Below are 22,087 nucleotides of genomic sequence, written 5' to 3' on the forward strand. Positions count from 1 at the left end.
CAGACAGACAGAAACTCCCGAATTGGAGAGGGCTCCCCTGAGGGCTCCCAGATTGGAGAGGGTGCAGGTCAGGCTGAGGCAGTGGTTGGCAAACCATGGCTCGCAAGCCACATGCGGCGGCTCTTTGGCCCCTCGAGGGTGGCTCTTCCACAAAATACCATGAGCGGGCATGCACGTGCAGTGCGATTGAAACTTCGTGGCCCATGCACAGAAGTCGGTTTTTGGCCTGGGCAAGTCTATTTTGAAGAAGTGGCATTAGAAGAAGTGGGGGTTGTTGGTCGGTTGGGCGACGGGAGACGCAGTGCAGGCGGGCTGCGGGATACGAAGCACAGGGGAGGCACACACGATTCATGCAGGAGTTGAGTGAGCCAGTCAGTCAGCAGTCTCATTGTGCAGTGGTTAGTGCTAGTCGCGTCCACAAATCGCGTGCGGGTGACAAAAGATAGATGAAACAAATATGCAAGATGAGTGTGGATGGGAGAGTTGTAAGGGGTCAACCTTACAGATTGAGGACATTTTTAACAAAGGCCAGCTTAGGAGTACCCTAATTAAGTTAATAACAATGTACCTACCTATATAGTTTAAGTTTAAAAAATTTGGCTCTCAAAAGAAATTTCCATCGTTGTACTGTTGATATTTGGCTCTGTTGACTAATGAGTTTGCCAACCACTGGGGTGAGGGATCCCCCCACACCACCGTGCACGAATCTTCATGCACTGGGCCCCTAGTCTATATATAAAAGGCTAAGTTGACTCACACATGTGCAATACATATACAGCTCTAACTGGCACCAATCACACAAGTGTTTCCATCTGTCATTGTTGATCATGAATTTGGTTCACAATTCTATTATAAAGGGCAAATAGCATTATTAAAATATTTCTTCTACTTCATTTCCTTTCCATGTGCATGAATTTGTGCACTGGGGCATTAGTAAATAATAAGCATGGAAATTTTTGTCTTTAGGGAAAAAGACCTCTCTACAATTCTTAACCAACTGTTTAATGATTATAAAGGGAATTCTAGGTCAGAGGTCAGCAAGCTGTTTCTGTAACAGCCAGAGACTCAATGGCTTACGATTTCTGCAGAAACTCCAAGCCTCTCCTCATTATTAGATATCAGTCATTGACTCTATGTAAATAAGTACCTGTGGCTCTATTAGTATAGATCTTTTCTGTGAACAATAAAGTTTGATTTTCATATACTTGACCTGTATTAGGCAATAAGGCTTCCTTTGAATCTCAGAGAATTAGGCACAGGGCCTAGGCTGCTGGGCCCTGGGACTCACGGGGACATTTCTGCTTCACTAGATGGAGCAACAATGCAGTGAGCTTCCTCTCCCCACTGCTAGGAACAGATGACTCATTAGCCAACACTGTACGTCAGGGCCAGTCAGACTCACTAGATCCTGCTTGGATTTGCTGTATTTCAGGCTGATCAGATCCACCGTGAGTTCAGTGACTGGAAAAGGCCCAGTGCCCCTGCCTCTGGGGTTCAATGTCTCTCATCACATTTGGACTTTCCCATTGAGAGGGTGCAGTTCCCAAGGTCTGGTTTTCATAGAAGAGTCTTCATGCAGCTCTTCAAATATGCTGTTTCCAGTCATCAATATAGTTCGCTGTGCATTGGTGAAAGGTATGCCATGTGGGCACTCCCAGAGTGGGCAATAGGACTCACATTACCAATCAACTCCAACATTACCACTGCCATAAACTTTTGAACTGCTTCTTCATAATTTAAAACAAGGGAGAATGGGCATTTACATGTCACATAGAGTAGCACACCACCTCAGAGGTCAAACTCTCCCCTCACCTTTAGGGTCCTGCTGGGATTTGAGTCTAATCAAGGTAGCAACTGTCGCAGAAGAGCTCACTGTCTTTGTTACTCTGTTGTGCTTGCTTCCTCTTGAAAATTTTCTGTTCCCTGGCAAATTCTGAATTATTCGACTTTCCTCTTGTGTGGGTTATAACACTACCATGATCCATTCCAGTTTTTCTCATATCTGGCTTGAAACCTGTGACAAAATTAATCTCTTCATGCTTAATTAGATCTCTGGGATACAAATCAAGTAAACCATCCATGTCCACTGTTCTGGAGCACTCAGAAAACTTTCAGAATGTCTGTGTCATCACCCCAGACATGGAAAGAGAACTCAGAAACCCCATTGGATTGCCACCACAGCCCCCACTCCTCCATTTAGTGTTACATGGCATAGCCCAATATTTACTAAGTGTCTTGAGTGGAATCTGGATTAGAACTTGTTTTTTAACACTGAATGAATGATTTTCTTTTCTTTTCTTTTTATTGTGATAAAAATTTTTAATTTTACAAGTGGCAAAATAGGTAGAAAGGTTAACCTTTTGGTTCACACAGTGTAGCCAAACTGCTGCTTATAACCTGATTCTAAAATAGTCACATCACCAGTATTGAGGGACATGATTCAGAGAGGTTTCCTGGGAATAGTTCTTTAATTACAACTCATAGGGAAGAAATGTTTATAAATCTATAATTTAAAAACAAATTCAAATAGAAAAATAATATTTCCTCCAAATAAGAGAACTAGAAATTATGCATGTAACTTAAAATAAGATAAATTGTAATTAATGGTTAAGTATAATAATGGTCTGAAATTTTGATACTTAAATTATCCTCAAAGCTGTTGAATGAATACTATCACAGTTTTCCTTTCGGGTTTATGCTTCTGGCTAAGAACTGACAGACTGAGGTTTAAAGTGACCAAAAATTCTTCACATGATTTCTTGGGACCACTTGTAAGCTGCTTTTCTCTACAGTCCAAAGACAAGAAAAAGTCTCTGATTTGAAATCAGAATCGATCTGCTGCTCTGCTAGCCACAGCTCGAATATTGCCATAAACCTTTGATGGAGGAGTTCCCAGGATGAGGTTGCAAATGGCAGTTCTTGCCATCTTGATATTTTGGAAAGAGCCAAGGATATAAACTTCCACATCAGCTAGAACTATCCGCGTCCGTGTCACAGTCTCTGTGGTGAATTTGGTTCTTCCTCCTTTGCCAGCGATTCTCCCTATTGCCCTTGACAGGTGGTCTCCCTTTAGAGGCTTCACATCTGTAATTTCCAAGGACTCTAAGAAGAGGTCATCCAACCTAATGAGAGCAAGTGCATCCTCTACCTGAAACCCGAGAATAAAGGCTTTCACAAAATCGGCGGCTTTTGTCAGAGTGCTAACATCCTTGGTTTCTTTACAAGTCCTGATTTCTACATTCCTCGATTTCAAGTTAAAGGAATCTGAAGTCCATGATGTTCTAGGATAGGAGTAAATATCTTCATCCAGTTCCCTTTCAATGGCGTGTATCTGTTCGCTGGGACTGGAATTGTCCTTGTTTCTTTCCCAGCCAGGAACCCGTCCCCGGAGAGGTAACCTAGTTACCTCTTCGCCGCCTGGCCGGGCCTCCTCAGTGTCCATGCGGCTCGCATCCCGCCCTCCCCCGCCACGGACAGCTCCTCGGCCTGCCTTTTCTTCGCCCTCCGGCCACCCTTGGGGGTGACCTGGGTGAAACTGTCCTCGGCCACACCGCTCTGTGCCTCCATTGCTGCGGCCATCCTCAGGAATCCCCTTTCTTTTCTTTTTATAGATACAATTCCTCATGAACTGATGCCTAAGGCCCCACAGCTACCTGCTACGGCCCAGTCCTAACAGAAGCTCACGCTGATATTAGTGAGGAGAAGGTAAGTACAGAGAAATGTACTCATATTATTCCAGAAGGAAATAACATCACTCATCAACATCAGACAAATCCATCAGGAGGACAGGCCGTGACTGCTTCAATGTCACCAGGCCACAGGGAGCTTTCCATGAGTGAACAGGTCTAGGTAGAGACAGGGACTCCTTGTTTGACATTAGGGCCCAAGGCGTCACCTCATGTAACTACTTTGATCAGCCCAGGTTGGATCAGGTATGGCCCACACTCATTGATGTAGTCTTCCGTGCAGGGCCCTTACTGACTCTGTGAGTGACATCACACCCAGGTCATAATGGACAGCTCAGGTTGCACGGTAACTTGGTGGCCCATGTTTAAGATTTGTTCTTTGTAACCCAGGAAATCCTGTGGGACAAGTCTCCGTCCATCCCCAGGGTGATGACAGCCCCTCACCCGGAATGTTTGCCCCTCTGGCTAGGACGACTTTTGACTAATGGGGATGGAAGCCACCAGCGATGCCCTGATGGACTCAGCCAGGGGCTGGAGCCATGGCCGCCCACAGGTCCGTGGGGAGACAGGACACCTATGCAGCTTGGCCCCTAGTTACCTCTTCCCCAGCTCTCAGCAACCCAGGGAACCTTGACGATCAGATTTGCCAGCTTTCTACCATGAACCTTTCCAATTTTTCTCGCTTCTGGCTTGGAATCATTGACACAAATCTATACTCATGTCCTGAAGCTCTTTGTGCTGAACCTGAGTCTTGGCTATAAGTCATGTAAACAATCCATGTGTGCTGCTGTGGACAACTCAGAAATTTGTCAGATGGTCTATGTCATCACCACAGACATTCACAATGGAAGCCAGGAGAGCCATTGGATTGGCACAGCGGTCCTCACTCCTCCATCTAGTGATGTTGTCACCCAGTATTCATAAACTGCCTTGTTTGGCGGACTCTGGAGTTAGAAATTGGCTTTGTAACTCTTAGTTTTCTTCTTTTCAGAGACACCAGTCCTCATTAACTGTCTGGTGGCTAACACCCTGCGGCACACCTGCTGCTGACAAGTCCAAACACAGGCTGCATCTCATCCTGAGTGAACCAAAGGTAAGTAAACAAGGATATGCTCATAGGTGGGGAATCCTGAGCACCTGCACTGTGACTCACACACCGGCCTTCCCAAGGTCCCAACCACAATCCCCATCTGCCGGGGACACTGGGAGGACCATCACGTCTGCTGCGGTGCATGGAGGGGGACATGCAGCCACCTGCACCTATGACAGTGCCTGTCTTTCTCTGGGTTGAACTCAAAAGAAACAAACTTTCAGGTCATTCCATGGAGTCATATACCCAACTGTGGAGTAATCTGCCTCTAAAATCCAGAGGCCCCCTGGGCGCTGGTTCTCCATCTTGGTTGCAGGTGGGGCCAGATGCCAGCAATCATTGTTTACCTCAGACACCTGCCTGCCCCACAGAAGAGCACCGGACACAAACATAGTTCACTGAGTAAGAATTCTGAATTTCAGTCAGATTTCTTCCTCAGCTACTGACTCTAAAAGTGGATAACTCTAGAGTAGTATTGTCCCACTCACTTGGCCCATTCTGCATAACGTCATCATTGTAACCAACCAGCCAGAAGTATTTCCTGTGGAAGAAAAGGGCAGTGAGGACCTTCAGCCTGTAGAGATGACTCATCCCTGAGGGAAGATAATGAAGGTGTATGGGGACCTTGCCACCTGAAAGAAGTCAAATTGGATTGAACTATGGAAACACGAGGAGGAGGCATTTGCCTGCACTGTAGGTGCATATGGAACAAGGTGATGTGGACTTTGAAGTTGCTCAAACAAAGTAACCACATGGTATAGCAGCAGCATAGGGTCTCCTGTAGTTAAAGAATCGGTGAGTACACTGCCAATTTCCAAGTTGTGTCTTCTCCTCTCTCTCTTTCTTCGCCATCTCCTACTCCTCCTCCTCTTGCTTCTCATCCTTTTCTTATTCTTTCTATTTCTTCTAAACCTTCTTTCCTCCTCCTCTACTCTCTCCATCTTTTCCTCCTCTCTTTCTGGCTTCCTGTCCAACCTCCTCCTCCTCCTCTTCCTCCTTCTTTCTCTCAAGACAAACCAAAAGAGTAATGAGGATGTGCCCAAATCCGCACTCCTGAATCTTGCAAATCCTTCATGGTGGCACAAATCTCTCATATTCATCAGGCAGATGGTACAGCTTCTAACTTAATACTTGCACAGTTACAGACAGTTCTTATGGATTGGTTTAGACTTTCCACAGTTGTCTTGACTCATCGGTGATGAGTGTGCGGGATAAATCCGCTGGTGTAAGTATTTAAGTTATGCATTTTACAACCAGGAGCAACCACAGAATGGGTGAGATCAAATTTGGACCTATTTCAAAATGGACCTGAGCTAAAATTCACTGGTCACCTGACCCTCAAAAGCTCCTAGTCTTAGTGAGGGCGAAGGTATTATTTTAGATTCTGACACCAATTTCTGTTCATAACCATTTGCCTGTGGTCGCTGAATTATCTAGTTCATTGTTTCCCCCAAAGAGATAGTTACTCGGATAAAACTTTTTGGAAAGGGGCTATCAGCCATTGGGCCAACCAAAGCATTCCTTCTTCTACATTAGAGCAGGAACCAGTGGGCATTTCCATGTTACAATTTTTGGTCCATCTTTGGATGCCTTTTTCACCCCACCGTCTCAATAAACTTTATACAACTTTGATAATGACCCAAGCTGCAGATATAAATGCACAATCTCTGTCTTGTCATCCCAAATTATTAAATTCCCTTTCATCACAATGTATATTTCTTTAAACATTGTCCCTCCACCATTCATTATTTCCGTACATAATCCATGTTTCCCTGCTTCTGTAAATCACAGAATTCACATGGCTCTTGTAAAGGGTAGCACACTTCCTCAAGGGTCGCACTCTGCCCCTCACCTTTAGTGTCCTGCTGGGATTTGTGTCTACTCGAGGTGGCAGCTGCTGCAGGAGAGCTCACTGCCATTATCGTCCTTGTGTGTTTCCTCTTGCACATTTTCCCAGTCCATGAACAATTCTGAATTATTCCAATTAGGTTATAGCCATGTAGGTTATAACTCTACCATTAACCTTCCCAGTTTTCTCACATCTTTGGCTTGGAACCATTGAGAAAATAAATCTTCTCATGTCCTGAATATTTTCAAGCTGAATCTGGTGTCTTGGATATAAATCAAGGAAAACATCCATGTCTGCTGTTGCGGACCACTCAGAAATTTTTCAGAACATCAATGTCATCACCAGAGACATGGAAACTACAGACTAAAAACATTGGATTGCCACAGCGATCCTCACGCCTCTGTTTAGTGATGCTGTAGCCCAATATTTAGAGATTGTCTTGATTGGACTCTGGAATAGAACTTGGTGTTTGTTTTCTCTTAATGATTGTCTTTTATTTTCCTAGCCATCTTCCTCAATAACTTTCTGATGGCTGACGCCCTAAGCACACCTGCTACTGCTCAGTCTTAACAGAGGCTTTCCATGATCCTTAATGAACAGGGGCAAGTAAACAAAACTATGCTGGCATTATTCGAAAACAGAGGAATGTCTCTTACTTTCAAAAACAAGAGGAAGACTGACAAAGATTCTTTTAAAATTATCCCATTATTAAATATTGGGGGATCATGTGGTTAATGACATTATACTAACTTGTACAACTACACAATACAACATAGCACACTCCAGTTTGTGCTCAACACCCACAGGATAGCATCCTTGGGTTTGAACTCCTTTGCCATCGTATCCTCACTCATGCTTTTTCCCCTCAGGTGACCGCCACGGAAAAAGTCTGCAGGTAGGAGATGTTCAAGGTGAATGAGGAGGTGAACGGCCCAATCTCTGCCCATCGTGATGGGTTCGTTACCCACTCTCCTTCACAAACATCCCGAATGGTCCGTTGGAGCGCAGCCGTCCAGTTTCCGGTTGGATATTGACATCATGCAAAGTCACCGGTAAGCCAGGCCACGACTTTGCTTCCTCTGTCAGCAGGTCATAGGGAGCCTTCCATGTGCCCACAAGTCTAGGCTGAAAGAGGAATTGGCTGTCTGGCAGGAGGGCCAGCTCTTATCTCACAGCTCTGATCCTCCGAGATCCCGTCATGTGGGAACCATCTCACCTTCATGTGGTCTCCTGTGTGTGGCCTCTTTAGGCTCCGTGAGTGACATCTCACCCAGGTCACAGTGGACAGCCAGGTTGCCTGGTAACAGTGGCCCATGGTTAAGCACTACTTTTCTGAAACCCAGAGAGCCCTTTGTGGATAAGTCACAGGCCATCCTCAGCGTGAGGGCAGCCCCTTACCCTCACTGTCTGCCCCTCAAGGCTAGGACTGCTTAGGCCTAAGGAGGGGACGCAAGCCACCAGTGCTGCCCACGTGGACCTCAGCCACAGACTGGAAATCTGGCCCCTCCAGTCCACTAGGGAGCCGGGGTCCCTATGGGGCTTGTCCTCTAGGGTAGCTTCTTCACGTTCTCGAATGTTCTGAGAGAGGCCTCAGGGCCAAGCGTGCTGGGGCCCTGTGCCTGGCTAGGACTTTCGGAGAGAAAGGCCAGGGAGTGATGTCAGGCAGAGCCGCACTGAGAGAGAGGCCAGGGCCTGGGGCTGGCGCTCCCATAGCGAGGCGCAGCCCTGTGGTGATGGGCCCGCTATGTGGGGCCAGGTGGGCTCTCTGTGCAGGAGCTTCGGCTCCGAGGTGTTGACACTAGGCCGGACTCTGAGGCTCGCATCGTCTCTGACCATGTCACGCTGACATGGACAAGTCACAGGCATTGTTCTTTTTCTTCTTCGAATGCCAATTGTCTCTGTACTTCCTTTCAGTTTTACCATAATCTTTGCCTCTAGGTACATATCAACACAGCAGATTTCTTTTTAAAACCTAGTATTGAAGGTTGAATATCTTTCCCCATTCTAACCTTACGTCACTCTCCCAAGGACAAATAGGAAAACTCAAGGTATCTGAGGCCCGGACACACCTCCATGACCAGCCGGCTGCCTCGGAGCTGGGGACTCCGTGCTTCCTGCCGTCAGCAGATCCAGCCTCAGAAACAGACCAGTTTACAATCATCTCTGAAAACTGCCACAAATGGGCGGCCTGTTCTAAGCCGAGTCACCCAGGAAGGACGGGGGTAAGAGGGACATTTTGCTCCAGAAACAGAATGTCCAAAAAGGCCCAGCCCATTATTTTCCCCAGAAACGTTTGGAGGAGAGTAAAATCCCAACATGAGCTTCGAAGGCCCCTGTGCCCAGGGGATGGCGTTGCCTGCTGAGGAGGGGCAGCAGGGGACACGGGCAGTTTCTCCACAGGCCGCAGCGGGAAGCTGGGCAGGAGCCTGGCGGGCCCCGGGTTCTCTAAGAGGTTCTTCTAGAAACAGACCCCTCAGATGCTTCCTCTCACTTCAGGTAAGAAGTTACTGTTAAGGCACTTGGGGAGTTTCCCTTCTTCAGAAAGGAGGCACAGATATGTGAGTCATCAGTGCAGCCTTAGTGGGAGACCTGAAGGTGGGGGACCCCGTAGAAGTGGACAAAGGCTGCTGCCACCACCATGACACTAAATACCCAACGTGACTGGTTCCATGTGTCAACTTAATAGGACCGAGCGCTCTGTAACTGGAGCAGCCTGGAGGCCAGCTCTGGGCTGCACAGCCCAGCCATGAGGAAGAGCCGGCCCAGCTGCCTGCGTGTGTCCTTGACACAGCCCCTGGTGAGAGTCAAAGGCGTGGTGGACACAACACTGCTCCAGCCAGGGCCCAGGGACACCCCGACCTTGTCCACAGGTGTTTAGCGGGGGCCCACTGTGCCACAATGGTGGCGGGATGCCCAGGACACAGATGACGGAGCGGTACATGAGCCAGGGCTGTGGGGGCAGCAGTAATGGAACCAGGGCGCCAAGCTCTGTAATGTAGAGCAAGCCCCGCCTAATGCAGTCTGCAAACTGCCCGAGAGGCTTTCTGGGAAGAGCTGTAGGTGGCGGGAAAGAGCCAGGAGGAGCTGAGGCAGAGCTCTGCGCCCAGGAACACCCCCAGCCCAACTGCCCCCAGCAGGGGCCAGAAGTACCTTTGGTCTGAGCAAGGTCAAGGTTCACAGAAAGAGAAACAGCAAAAAGAACCAGTAAGCAGAGCCGTGCAGTGAGAGCCCCTTTCTGTGCGGGTGCAGATGCTGCTGGGAGCAGCCTGCGCGAGGGCCTGGCCTGTGCCCTTCAGCAGGAAGCTGTCCTGCAGCCGGTCAGGTAGCACGGCCTCGGCGTCCCTCCCATCTCCTCCCTGGCCGGGTGCTCGCCGCCAGAGGGCAGGCCCCGCACCTCCCCTCCCCCTGGCGCACTGCGCATGCATCTCTTCAGCTGTGGTTGGCTCAGCGATTCCCCAGGAGCAGTTCTCCCGCAGGTGCTCCAGCTCAGCCCGGTCACCCTGTCCAATTCCCTGTCACTGGCAAGAGCCCGGTGCACTCGGCCACCACTGGTCCCTGCTGAGCAGAGATCTGGCTGGTCCCTCAGTGCCCTGCGCCTCCAGCAGGGGGACGGCCGGGGTGTGTCACCCCAGGGAGCAGAGACCTCCCTGGGAGGTGAGGCAAGCAGGCAACGGCCTGAGCTGGGCCACCGCCCTCGCACTCCACCCCCCAGCGGGCCAGGCAGCCTGCAGCTGAGCCTCCTGATCTTCATGCTCCACCAGGCACCGTTCTGACGGCAACTGGCAGTGAGTCTCAAGGCTCGGAGCACAGGACTGGCCTGCAGGGAGCAGACACTCATCCCAAGACCCCCTGCTGCTGAGTTCCATCCGGAGGTTGTCAGAGAGCAGCTGCTGCCGTAGCCGGGCCTCATCTGAGTGTGTGCCAGCTTCATGCAGAGCACAAGGCATGTCTGCAGGTGTCGCAGAGCATTCCCCTAACCAGGAATGGCCTTCAGCGTGGAAAAGACGGTCTTTAGTGAAAGAGACCTCTCCAGAGACCTCAGCCAGCCATGCAAAGACTATCGAGTTATCCCAGGATCCGAGATCACATCTGCAGACTTTGTAACAGCCAGAGTCAATGGCTTAAGGTGTGTATTTAAACTCCAATCTCTTCTCTTAGACTCAGCGTCATAGACAGTATGTGAGCAAATAGGTGTGGCTGTATTCCCATAAAGCAGTATCTGTAGACACCGGAGTGTGCGTTTCACATCATTGACATGTTTTTGGCTGCAGGGCATTGTTTGGGCTCCAAGACAGAGGCCCAGGCTGCCTGGGTCCTGGGTCGCCATTGAACTCTTGGAGAGAGAGGACCAGGGCCTGCTGTGGGCCTCACTAGGCGTCTCTGAACGAGGAGCTGGGCTCCTCAATGCTGCCCTCTGCTCTTTGGGGCTGGGGGAGGCTCTGCAGGGCTAGGTTTTGCCCTCTGAGGCCCCAAGGATTAGCTCAGTGGCTTTGGGGCCAGGCTGGGCTCCCAGGCGATGTCATGCTGCACATCAACACATCCCAGGCTTTGTTTGTGTTCGCATTGGCAACAAACAATTAGTTACACTGAGCCCCAGGCTGGCCTGCAGGGAACACACTCATCGCAGCCCACCCACTGCAGCCGAGTTCCATCATGTGCCGAGAGCAGCAAAGGCCATGGACTGGTTTCATTGGAGTGTATCCCAACTTCACACAGAAGCATAAAAGCATTTACAGATGGTCCAGTGTTCCTATTATCTGGAAAGTCTCAATATTGCCTAACTAGCTTGGAAAAGATTGTCCTTAGGGAAATTGACCTCCAAAACTCTTAACCAGCTCGGCAAAGACTAGAAATGGAGTCCAAGCCCTAGCTGGTTTGGCTCAATTCATAGAGCATCGGCCTGTGCATGGAGGGGTCCTGGGTTTGATTCTGGTCAAGGTCACATGCTGGGTTGTGGGCTCGATCCCCAGTAGGGGGCATGCAGGAGACAGCGGATCCATGATTCTCTCTCTTCATTGATGTTTCTATCTCCCCCTTTCCGTTCCTTTCTAAAATCAATGAAAATGTACTTTTTTTTTTTTTTTTTTAAAGAAAATGGAGTCCAAGACCCTAGAGCAGAGGTCTGCAAGCTGTTTCTGTAACAGCCAGACTCGGTGGCTGTTGGTCTCTGCAGAAACTCCAAGCCTCTCTCATAGTTTGACAGCAGCCATAGACTCTGTGTAAGCAAATAGCTGTGTTCTATTTAATAGAATCTATTAGAATGAATCTTTTCTGTGAAGATTGAGTGTATCTTTCATAAATTGACCTGTAGTAGGCAACAAGACATCCCTGAGAACCTGAGAGAAATGAGCACAGGGCCTAGGCTGCTGGGCCCTGGGACTCACGGGGACATTGCTGCTTCACTAGATGGAGCAACAATGCCGTGAGCTCCCTCTCCCCACCGCTGGGAACACATGACTCTTTAGCCAACACTGTACGTCAGTGCCGACAGACTCACTAGATCCTGCTTGGATTTGATGTATTTCAGGCTGATCAGATCCACCGTGAGTTCAGTGACTGGACAGGGCCCAGTGCCCCTGCCTCTGGGGTTCAATGTCCCTCGTCACATTTAGACTTTCCCATTGAGAGGGTGCAGTTCCCAAGGTCTGGTTTTCATAGAAGAGTCTTCATGCAGCTCTTCAAATATGCTGTTTCCAGTCATCAATATAGTTCCCAATGTATTGGTGAAAGGTATGCCATGTGGGCACTCCCACAGTGCCATAGGGCTCAAATGATCTATGCACTCCAACAGTCCCTCCTCCGTACACTGCTGAACTGCTTCTTTACTGAAAAGAGACAGTGGGCACTTCCAGGCCGCCCCCTAGGGCCATCCTTGGATGCAGTTGTCTGCCAACCATCCCAATCAACTTGTGGGCCGTGTGAAATGACCCGCACTGCAGATATAAATGCAGGCTCTTCCTGTGGGCCCAAATTACTAGGTTCCCTCATGTCCAAACTTATGTTTCTTTGAACATGTCCTCGACCGTTAATTATTTCCACATAGATTGCATACTTTTCTGCCTGGGGAAGTTTCAGTGCCCTGCCCTCACATAGTTCTTCCATAGAGTAGCACCCCACCTCAAGGTCAAACCTTCCCTTCACCTCAGTTCCCTGCTGGGGTTTGAGTCTAGTCACGGTGGCCGCTGCCACAGGAGAGGTCGCTGCCTTCATTACTCTTGGTGCTTCTTCTTGCACATTTCTCCAGTCTCTGACAAGCCCTGAATTATCCCAGTTTCATCCCATACCAGTTACAGCCCTCCCATGATCCATCCCGTTTTTCCTCGCATCTGGCTTGAAGCCATTGTGAGATATAGCTATTCATGTCCTGAATCTCTCCAAGCTGAAGGAGGTGTGCTAGCTATAAACCAGGGAACCATCCCTGTCGGCTATTGCGGATTACTCAGGCCTTTTCAGAACATCTATGTCATCCCCTCAGGAGACTTTCTGATTTTCCCCACATCTCGCTGGAAGCATAGAGGTAAACCATTGGTGCCCTGAAGCTCCTCAGGCAGCATCGGGAGCCCTGGACATAAGCTCAGCAGGCGATAAAGTGATGAGAGGGAGCATGTTCGTGTGTGCTGTTTCAGATTGCGTGTCATCACCAAAGACGGGAACTGGATGCAGGAACCCCGCTGGTTCCCACCGCAGTCCTCACGCCTCCGTCCAGGGACGCTATAGCCCAGTGTCTAGCTCTTGCCTTGCTTGGCAGGGCCCAGGAATCAAAACCGAGTTTTGTAACACTTAACCATTGACTTCCTTTCCTTTTCAAGACTCCGTTGCTCACTAACTGTCTGAATGTTAATGCTCTCAGACAATTGCTACTGCCCAGCTGCCACAGATTATTCGCCTGGTTTTTACTGAACAAATGATAGGCAAACAAATACATGTTCTTATTATTCAAACACAGAAAAGTGTCTCCATTTCTTGAACATTTAATACTTAAAAAGTATCTCATGATTACTGTTTTGGGGGTAATCAGTTAATCACATTGAAAACCTTCACTTGTACAATTCATGGTACAACATAGCACACTCAGCTGTGTGCTCGCCACCAATGTCTGTCTCCTCTGCCCTCTTGCATTTGAGCCCCCATTATTCACCTGGCCCTCCCTCCTGCTTCCCCTGCGGTAAACACATGATTCCATGTGTGTATAGGAGACTTTGTTTCTTTTGTTTGTGCTTTCACATCCCACTGACGAGGGAAAATATAGAACGTGCCACTTTATCCTTTTGACAAATGAAATCTCCCACTTTGAGGCTTCACTCTGGTGAGCATTACATGAGACGCAAACGTCTTTGAATATTTGTGACCACTGAGCGAGAAGGTCCAAGGAACGTCTGCGCAGAGAGCTTGGGAGGGATCTCCTAGTCAGGCTTCCTCAGCGCCTCTGCCTGATGCTGCAAATCCAAGGCAGAGCCCTGAGTCAGCATCTCCTTCCACAGCTGGGCATTGTTGCCACGCAAAGTCAGGGAGGAGGCGACTGCCCCACCTCTGCCCATCGTGAGGGCTTTGTTACCCACTGTCCTTCACAGACGTCCGGACGTGGGCTGTCGTGCTGCAGCCGCCCCTCTCTGGTTGGCCCTCGATACCGTGCAAAGTCATCGGGGAGCCAGGCCAAAGCTTTCCTTCCTCTGTCAATAGGTCCTAGGACACTTTCCAGGAGGCCACAGGTCTAGGCAGAAAGATGGATTCATTGTACAGAAGTTGGTACTGAGGTAAATTGGGACACAGACTATCTTCCTGCTTTGGTCCTCCCGGGTTCGATCATGTATGTAGCACTTTAAATTGAAGTTGTAGAGTTCCCAGTCTTTCTATTTCTTCTCCTTCTTCTACTTCTCCCTCTCCTATTCCCTCCTCCTCCTGTTTCTCCTCCTTTTTCACAAGTCAAATCAAATGGTTAGTGAGGATGTGTTCCAATGGACACAATCCTGCATATTCAAATCCTTCCCGTGGCACAAATCTCTGCCATTCATCCAGGAATGTGGGAGGCTTTTGGTTTCCTTCTTATCCTCTTACAGGCAGCTCTAGGGGCTTCTGCTTTGACTTTCTCACCCTAGTAGCCCCCACTCGTCAGTGATGAGTGTGGGGCTCATTCTGCTGCTTTGTCTATTTCGGTTATGCCTCCTGGGACCAGAGGCAACCAAGGGTGGTCCCAACATATGTCCCCTACTTCAAAAGGGACCTGAGCTGAAACTCATTGGTCACCTGACTCTTAAAACTCCTAGATTTAGTGCAGGGCCACAGTTATATTTTGGTTTCTGAGACTAATTTCTGTTCAGATCCATTGTCTTTGAATTATCTCGTTCATTGTTGCTTCCATATAGATAGTTGCCCTGGCTAAAAATAAAGAAAAAGGCCCTCAGTCCACTGGGGAAGCATTAAGTAAGCTTTAGACTACACACTTTTTGTTGTCTGTTGGGGGGTCTGTTCTCAGGACGTTCTGGTCTTTCCTCCCTTTAAGAATTAAGGTGTGTAAACTGGCTCGGCCAGGGGTCGGTTAATGTGCTGAGCGAATGTTTTTATGGTTCCAGTGACACCATTGTTCACTTCACCTAGGACAGTTCTGCTTCGATAGAGCCAGAGAAGAGTGATCTAGGGACGATGAAAGAAAGCAAGAATGATAGAGGAAAGGAAAGAATGAAAAACACAAGAAGAAAGAAAAACAAAACCAAAAAATCCCACAAACAAAACAAAAAAAAAATCGGTGTGAAAAAAAAGCAATATGAAGGGCAGAGATGAAATACAGAGAATAAAAGAAAAGAATTGGAGGAATATGGGAAGAAAAACGGTTAAAATAAAGGAAGAAGAAAAAATCGCTAAGGAAAATAGAAGGAAGAGCAGATAGACCCGAGTAAGAAAAGTCGTAAAGACGAGGAAGCAGGAGAAAAGGCAAAGAAAAAAGCGGAGTAGGAAAATGGAAAAGTCAAACGGAGAGGAAAATAGTTGGAAGCCATACAGCGGGAGACACGCGGTTTCTGACGGGGCTTGAGGCGGAGCCGGCGTCCAGACCCCGGTGCCCGGGAGGGGGCGCTGCTGCGCAGCTTCAGGGACGGGCTGGCGCCTCCGCGAGGGGCCGGGACACTCTGCGCTCGGAGGGGAGGGCGGCGGCCTCGCAGGCAGTGCCAGGGGCAGCCGGAAGCCTGGGGTTTCCCTCAGCTCCCGGTGGCGGCGGGGGGCGGGGGGGACAGTGTGGTTCCCCGGATGGGGGTGCGGACGGGCCCCCCCATCCAGTCACTGACCCTCCTTGAAACTGTGCCACCCCCCAGGCGAGGCCTCCGCAGCTGTCGCCTCGGAAAACATCCACAGCAGGTGCGGCGGCAGGGCTCCTGGGGGGCGGGAGGGGCGGGGTGCCTCGGGCGGGGTTTCCCTGGCTCCTGAGCCGCGCGTCTGGGGGGCTGGCTCCTCAGGGGAAAGGCCGTCCGTTTCCACGTGGGGGGATGTGAGCTGCTGCGCAGGACTCCCGGCCGCTGCTTCTCCAGGTCGCCCTGCAACGCTGCCCACCAGCCTCCCTCCCCGCGTCAGAGCCTGGGCTGAAAGCTACAAAAACAAAGCAAACAAACAGCCCCCCTGTGTTTGGGGGGCAAATACAAGGAACAGGCTTTCTCTCCCACCAGCTCCAGGCGACTGGCTCCAGACGCCCCGGCGCCAGCCGACCCTCCGGGAACCCACAGGCCCCGCCTCCTACCAGCCCCGGGCGGGCCGTCCTTGATACAAGTCCTGCTCAGCGGGGCGCAGGGGGTAACTGGGGCAGAGCCCACACTTGAGTTCTATTGTCCGCCTGGCTGGGGGGGGGGGGGGGGTGCAATGAAGGTCTGCCCATTCCACCACCATCTTCTCTCCTCGCCATAACCTTTTGATTAATTAAATCCTCCATTTTGATGCTAAGCAAACATGTAAATAAGCAAAAATCTCTTAGATTGTGCCCATTGGTGAGAACTGTCCTCAGGCCTCTGCATATTGCAATGTGAATATTTCCCTCTCCGGCTTCTCTTCTGCCAGCTCCACAGCAGGGCATTGCGGCCAGAACCGTAAGTCAGCGTGAACTTGCCTCTCAGCTCAGGTGTCCTCAGCAGAGTGAGTGAGGTGACCTGCAGGGAACGCTGGCCCTGGGACGGTTACCCGGCCCTGCCCTTCAGGGACGTCTGCAGGGCTCTGTGGGCTGCAGCTGCTCGCTCTCTGCTGGGTCATCGAGAGGACGCTGGCTTATGGCTCAGCCAGGCCACAGGTTTCTTCCACTACCAACAGGTCACCGGGAGTTTCCCACGAGTCCAGGCTGCCAGCGGGACCGAGGACAATCCGGCCAGCACTTACTTGACTTCTTTGAGCTTCCTGAGGCCTCCCAGGTCAGATCGCGTATGAACTCGTTAGATGGACGTTGTCGTCATTCTGTGTGTCACCAGCCTGAGGGCTCCATGGGCTCCATCACACCCAGGTCGTAATGGACAGCTGGGTGGCCTGGTAACCCGGAGACCCATGGCTAGGCGTTTCCTCTTCGAAACCAAAGAAACCCTTTGAGACAAACCTCAGTGCATTTTGAGGGGAAAAAACATTATTTGCCAAATTTGCCTCAAAGAAGGCCAAAAGTTGCTCCCCAAAAGGACAATAGTTGTTTGCTGATGATATCAAGACCTTGGTGTGAAAGTTCGAGCATTTATACTGTTTTCCACCCACAGGCCTTCCTAAGGCCCCAGCCAGAATCGCTATCTGCCTGGGATGCTCAGAGGACCGTCACGTCTGCTGCAGGGTATGGACCAGGTCACAGAGCAGCTTGCACAGCGGCCTGGACCTGAGGGATCTACTGCCTCTGACATCCAGAGGCCACTGGGCGCTGTGCCTCCACCTTTGTCGGGGGGGCGGGGGGGGGCTGGATGGCAGCCATTATTATTTACCTCAAAACAGTAACTTCTCCTGCTCAATGCACTAGACACAAAACCATTTCACTGAGAGGAATTCTGAATTCTAGTCAGATTTGTTCTCAACTTCTGACTCTAAGAGTGTATCAAGTCTAGAGTAGGACGGGTCGCACTCACCAGGTCCAGTGAGCTCGCGTCATCTATGTAACGGACCGACAGGAGTACATCCTGTGGATGGAAAAGGCAGTCGGGACCCTGCGACGGGCATGCAGCTGCGGAGCTGATCACCCAGAAGTGAGATAAGGAGGGGATATGCCGGCCTTGGAGCGGAGGGAAGGCAGCTTAGATTGAGCCGTGAAGCACAAGGGGAGGCACTGTCGGTGCGTATGGGCACCAGGTGAGGTGGCCTTTAAGTCACTCAAGCAAAGTAAACCCACGGGTCCAGCAGCAGCAGAAGGGCCCCTGTGGCTATAGTCTGGGTGACTGAACAGCCATTTTCTAGGTCGTTTCTTCTATTTGTTTTTCTCCTCCTTCTCTGTCTCCTCCTCCTCTCCCTCCTGGTCCTCCTCATGCTCCTTCTATTCTTCCTCCTCCACTTGCTCCTCCCATTCCCACTCTTCTTCTTCCTTCTCCTCGACCTTTTCCCCCCTCCTTTTGCCCAAGCGAAATCAAAAGGTTAATGAGGATGTGCTGCTGTCGGCACTTCCTGTGTCTTTCAAAACTTTCCCGGTGGCACAAACCTCTCCTGTTCATCCAGGCCCGTGGCACAGCTTTCCATTGACCACTTACCTAGCTCCAGGCAGTTCCAATAGCTTCCGGCTACCCTTCCCCACTACAGTAGCCCTCACTCATCAGCTCTGGGTGCGAGGGCTCATTCTGCTGCTTTGTCTATTTCCGTTATGCATTCCAGAATCAGGCCAACTACGGATGGGTCTGAACAAATGTGGACCTACTTCAAAATGGGCCTGAGCTAAAACTCATCAGTCTTGTGAGCCTCAAAAGCTCCTAGTCTTAGTGCAGGGCCAGAGAAAATTTTTTTTTTTTCTGAGAACAATTTCAGTTTAGAACCATGTCATCACTGAATTATCTGGTTGTTTCTTTCTTGCAAATAGTCACTTATCCTGTTTTACAAAACAAAACAAAACAAATAATGCCATCATTCCACTGGGGAAATGCCTGAATTAAAGTGAACAATATACACGTTTTCTTGTCTGTTGGTCTTTTCACAAGAGGTTCTGGCCTTAATTTTTTTTAAGTTTAAACTTGCTCATGTCAGGGACTGCTTAATGGGCTGACTGCATACTTTGTGATTCCAGTGACAACACTTTCTACTTCACCGGGACTTCTGCCCAAGTGGATCGGGGAAGAAAGCACTGTGCTTGCTGCCCACAGTTCCGGGCACATGACTCACTAGCCAGCACCGGTGGGTTCCGGTCTGCCTCCTTGAAGCTGCTTTGACTTGCAGTGTTTTACTGTGATCAGGTCTACTGTGAGTTTGAAAGTATTGAAAGACACAGGGCCCGCTGCCTCCTGGGTACCCACTGACTCCGTTCTTTGCAGGTTTTCCCATGGAGAGGCTCAGCCTCCAGCATCTGGCCTTCAGAGAAGAGACTCACCTGGCTCTTGAGATGTGCTGTTCCCACTCTCCCCTCTGTTCCTCAGTGTCCTGGTGGGAGGTTCGCCAGCTGGGCATGCACAGAGTGTGGGCGAGGCCTCACATGACCAATCCACTCTAACACTTCTGCCTCGTGAACTTTTGAACTGCTTCTTCTTTATTAAAACAAGAGACAGTGGGCACTTGCATGTCACATTTATCAGGCCGTCACTGGATGCATTTGACAGTCAATCATCCCAGTAAACTTTTAGAGCCTTTTCTAGTCACCCACTCTGCAGATCTGAATGCAGAGTCTCTGTCTGGCTGGCCCAAATTAATACGTTCCCTCTCATCCCAATCTATGTTTCTTTGAACATTCTTCTCCAATATGAATTACTTACACACATGTTCCATGCTTTTCTGCTTGTGTGAGTCACTGCACTCATGTAGTTCTCCCAAGGAGCAGGACACTTCCTCAGGGTCACATGTTGTCCTTCGCATTTAGGTTCAGCTGGCAACGGCTGCCCGAGAGCTCGCTGCTGCCATCACACCTAGTGTGTTTCCTTTTTTTGGGGGGGGAGGGGGAGGGCACATTTTCCAAGTCTGTGACAAATCAGGAATTATTCTAGGTTCCGTCCATACAACTCCACTAGGAATCTTTCCAATTTTCTCACCTTCGGCTGAACCTTTGAAAAAGTATAATCTATTCATGTCCTTAATCCCTTCCATTGGATCTGGAGTCTTGGATATAAACTAAGTAGGCCAGCTTCAGTGATGATAAAGAGCAAGTCCATGTCTGCTGCAGGGGACCACGCAGAATTTTTTCAGAATGTCCGTGTTGTCACACAGACATGGGCACTAGATGCAGCAAACCCGTTGGAGCCACCGTGCTCCTCGCTCCCCACCTGCCGATGCTGGAGCCCAGGACCTAGAGATTGCCTTGCTTGGCAGGAGTTTGGATTCAGAACTCGGTTTTGTAATCATTAGCCATTGATTCTCTTTCTTTTCTCAGACATGATTCGTCCATAATTGGCTGATGGCTGATGCCCTACATCACACCTTCTACTGCCCAGTCTCAACAGCTGACTCACCTGACCCTTGTTGAACAGTGTCAGCAGCCAGAATATATGTATATTATTCAAAACCCAAAAGAGGTGCCTCTTCTCTTGGGCACACGTGGGACTAAGAGAGTTGCTTTAAATATTTTACAATTTCGGGGGGGGGGGAACATGTTTAATAACATTATATAAATTTCAGTTGTGCAGGTTTATAGTACAATATAGCACACTGCGTTATGTGCCCACCAGGAAAGTGTGGTCTCCTCTGTCTTCTTCAAGGCCGTCCTTACCCTTTCCTTTTCCTTTTCCTTTTCTTGTCACCACCATGATTTTGTCTGCATAGAGGAGATTTTGTTCATTTGTTTCTTTTGTGCGTAGTTTTATATTCCATAGATGAGGACAAAATAGAATGTGCCACTTTATCTTCTTGATTAATGAAATCCGCACCCAGAATTCGCTGTGAGGATCAGTATATGAGACACAAATATCCCTGTATATTTCTGCAAATTGAGTGAGACTGTCTGACAAACTTATGCCCAGTGCCATTGTGAAGGATCTTCCAGTCATGTTTCTTTCATGTCCCTGCCTGTTACTGCAAGATAATGGCCCGCACCATGAGTCGGTATCTCCTTACACATCTGGTCATCTGTCATTCCAGCAAAGTGAAGGTGGAGATGCGTAGCCCCAAATCCGCCCATTGTGAAGGTTTTACTACCCACAATCCTTCACGAATGTCCAGAGAGGGTCGGCGACGCTGCAACAGCGCACTTTCTGGTGGGTCATCCAATTCCTGCAAAATCATTGGTACCCAGGGCTCGACGTTCCTTCCTCTGCCAAAAGGTCATAGGGAGCCTTCCATGAGGCCACAGGGCTAGGCTGAGAGAGGGAGTCATTGCTGGCAGTGGGGCTGGTGGGAATTTGGACCACCTCTATGGAACTGCTCTGATCCTCCCAGGCTCACTCTTCTATGGGCTACTTTAAGTTGATGTTGTCTTCCTGTGCATGACCTCTTTATGACCCCGTGGTGGACATCACATGCAGGTCATTATGTGCAGCTCAGGTAGGATGGTAACTTGGTAGCCCATGGTTAAGCATTCTTTGCACCTGAGATAACTCTTTGTGACCAATTAGAGTCTATCTTCAGGGCAATTACAGCCCCAAGCCATGAATATTTGCTTGTCTTAGCTAGTGCTGCTTGGGTCTAAAGAGGGGATGGAAGCCACCGTGATGCCCAGATGGACCTCAATCAGAGAGTGGAAATGGCTCCTCCCTAGTTCTCTGGGGAGCCAGGATCTCTATGGAGCTTGGCTTCTAGGATTGCATCTGGCTTCACTCAAACTCTCCAAGAGAGAGGCCCAGGGCTAAGGCTGCCTCGGGCTTGGGCCTTGCTCTGACACCCTGAGAGATAGGCCGTGCTGTGTTCCCAGGCGGTCCTGTGCCTCGCTCTGACTCTCTGAGCGAGGGTCCCAGGGCCTTGTCTGCCAATCCTTTGAACTTCACTCATACTCTCACAAGGAGAGGCTGAGCTCTTCAGGGCGAGGCTCCACTCTTTGGACAAGACTCAGTTCTCCAAGGATCTGAGCCTTGACTCAGAGGATCCAAGGTGAGGCTAGACTGCAAGGCCAGCATCAGTCTTTAATGATGTCATGCTGCACATTGAATAGTCACAGGCTTTCTTGTTTTAGCGCTAATGTTATGGGTTCAATCAATGAGATAGACCACCGACTCAGAATTTAAATTTAAGAGCCTTTATTAAGCTGCCTACAGCACGCCCCACCTGTAGGGAGCCTCGTACTGCAGCAGCGACCGAGGGTACAGCAAAGCTTTTTATCTGCAAAAACTACAAAGCGTTTAAAAAACAAAACAAAAAAACTGCAAAGCGGTTCATTAGCCGTTCCTGGTACTGGCAAGGTAAAAA

At 49.5% G+C, this 22,087-nt stretch overlaps 2 long non-coding RNA genes and 1 pseudogene across 5 annotated transcripts; 2 read left to right on the forward strand and 1 right to left on the reverse strand.

Annotated features, from left to right (window-relative positions):
• The first annotated feature begins 573 nt into the window (after positions 1-573).
• LOC132239105 (uncharacterized) lies at positions 574-10,851 on the forward strand. Of its 4 annotated transcripts, XR_009453973.1 has the most exons (8): positions 574-1,635; positions 3,612-3,705; positions 4,680-4,779; positions 5,305-5,571; positions 7,131-7,520; positions 7,629-7,677; positions 8,654-9,422; positions 10,387-10,851. It is a non-coding gene; the product is annotated as an uncharacterized LOC132239105 (long non-coding RNA). The 4 variants fall into 4 exon arrangements; XR_009453975.1 differs by lacking the exon at positions 7,629-7,677 and having other exon boundaries at positions 575-1,635; XR_009453974.1 differs by lacking the exon at positions 5,305-5,571 and having other exon boundaries at positions 575-1,635.
• On the reverse strand, positions 2,759-3,579 carry LOC132240207 (RNA-binding protein PNO1-like; annotated as a pseudogene).
• A 6,058-nt stretch (positions 10,852-16,909) lies between the features above and the next one.
• LOC132239106 (uncharacterized) lies at positions 16,910-20,338 on the forward strand. The gene is made up of 4 exons (XR_009453977.1): positions 16,910-17,017; positions 17,349-17,408; positions 18,834-19,006; positions 19,078-20,338. It is a non-coding gene; the product is annotated as an uncharacterized LOC132239106 (long non-coding RNA).
• The last annotated feature ends 1,749 nt before the right edge of the window (positions 20,339-22,087 follow it).

The sequence above is a fragment of the Myotis daubentonii genome, chromosome 8 (assembly GCF_963259705.1).
Source record: "Myotis daubentonii chromosome 8, mMyoDau2.1, whole genome shotgun sequence".
Taxonomy (NCBI): Eukaryota; Metazoa; Chordata; class Mammalia; order Chiroptera; family Vespertilionidae; genus Myotis; species Myotis daubentonii.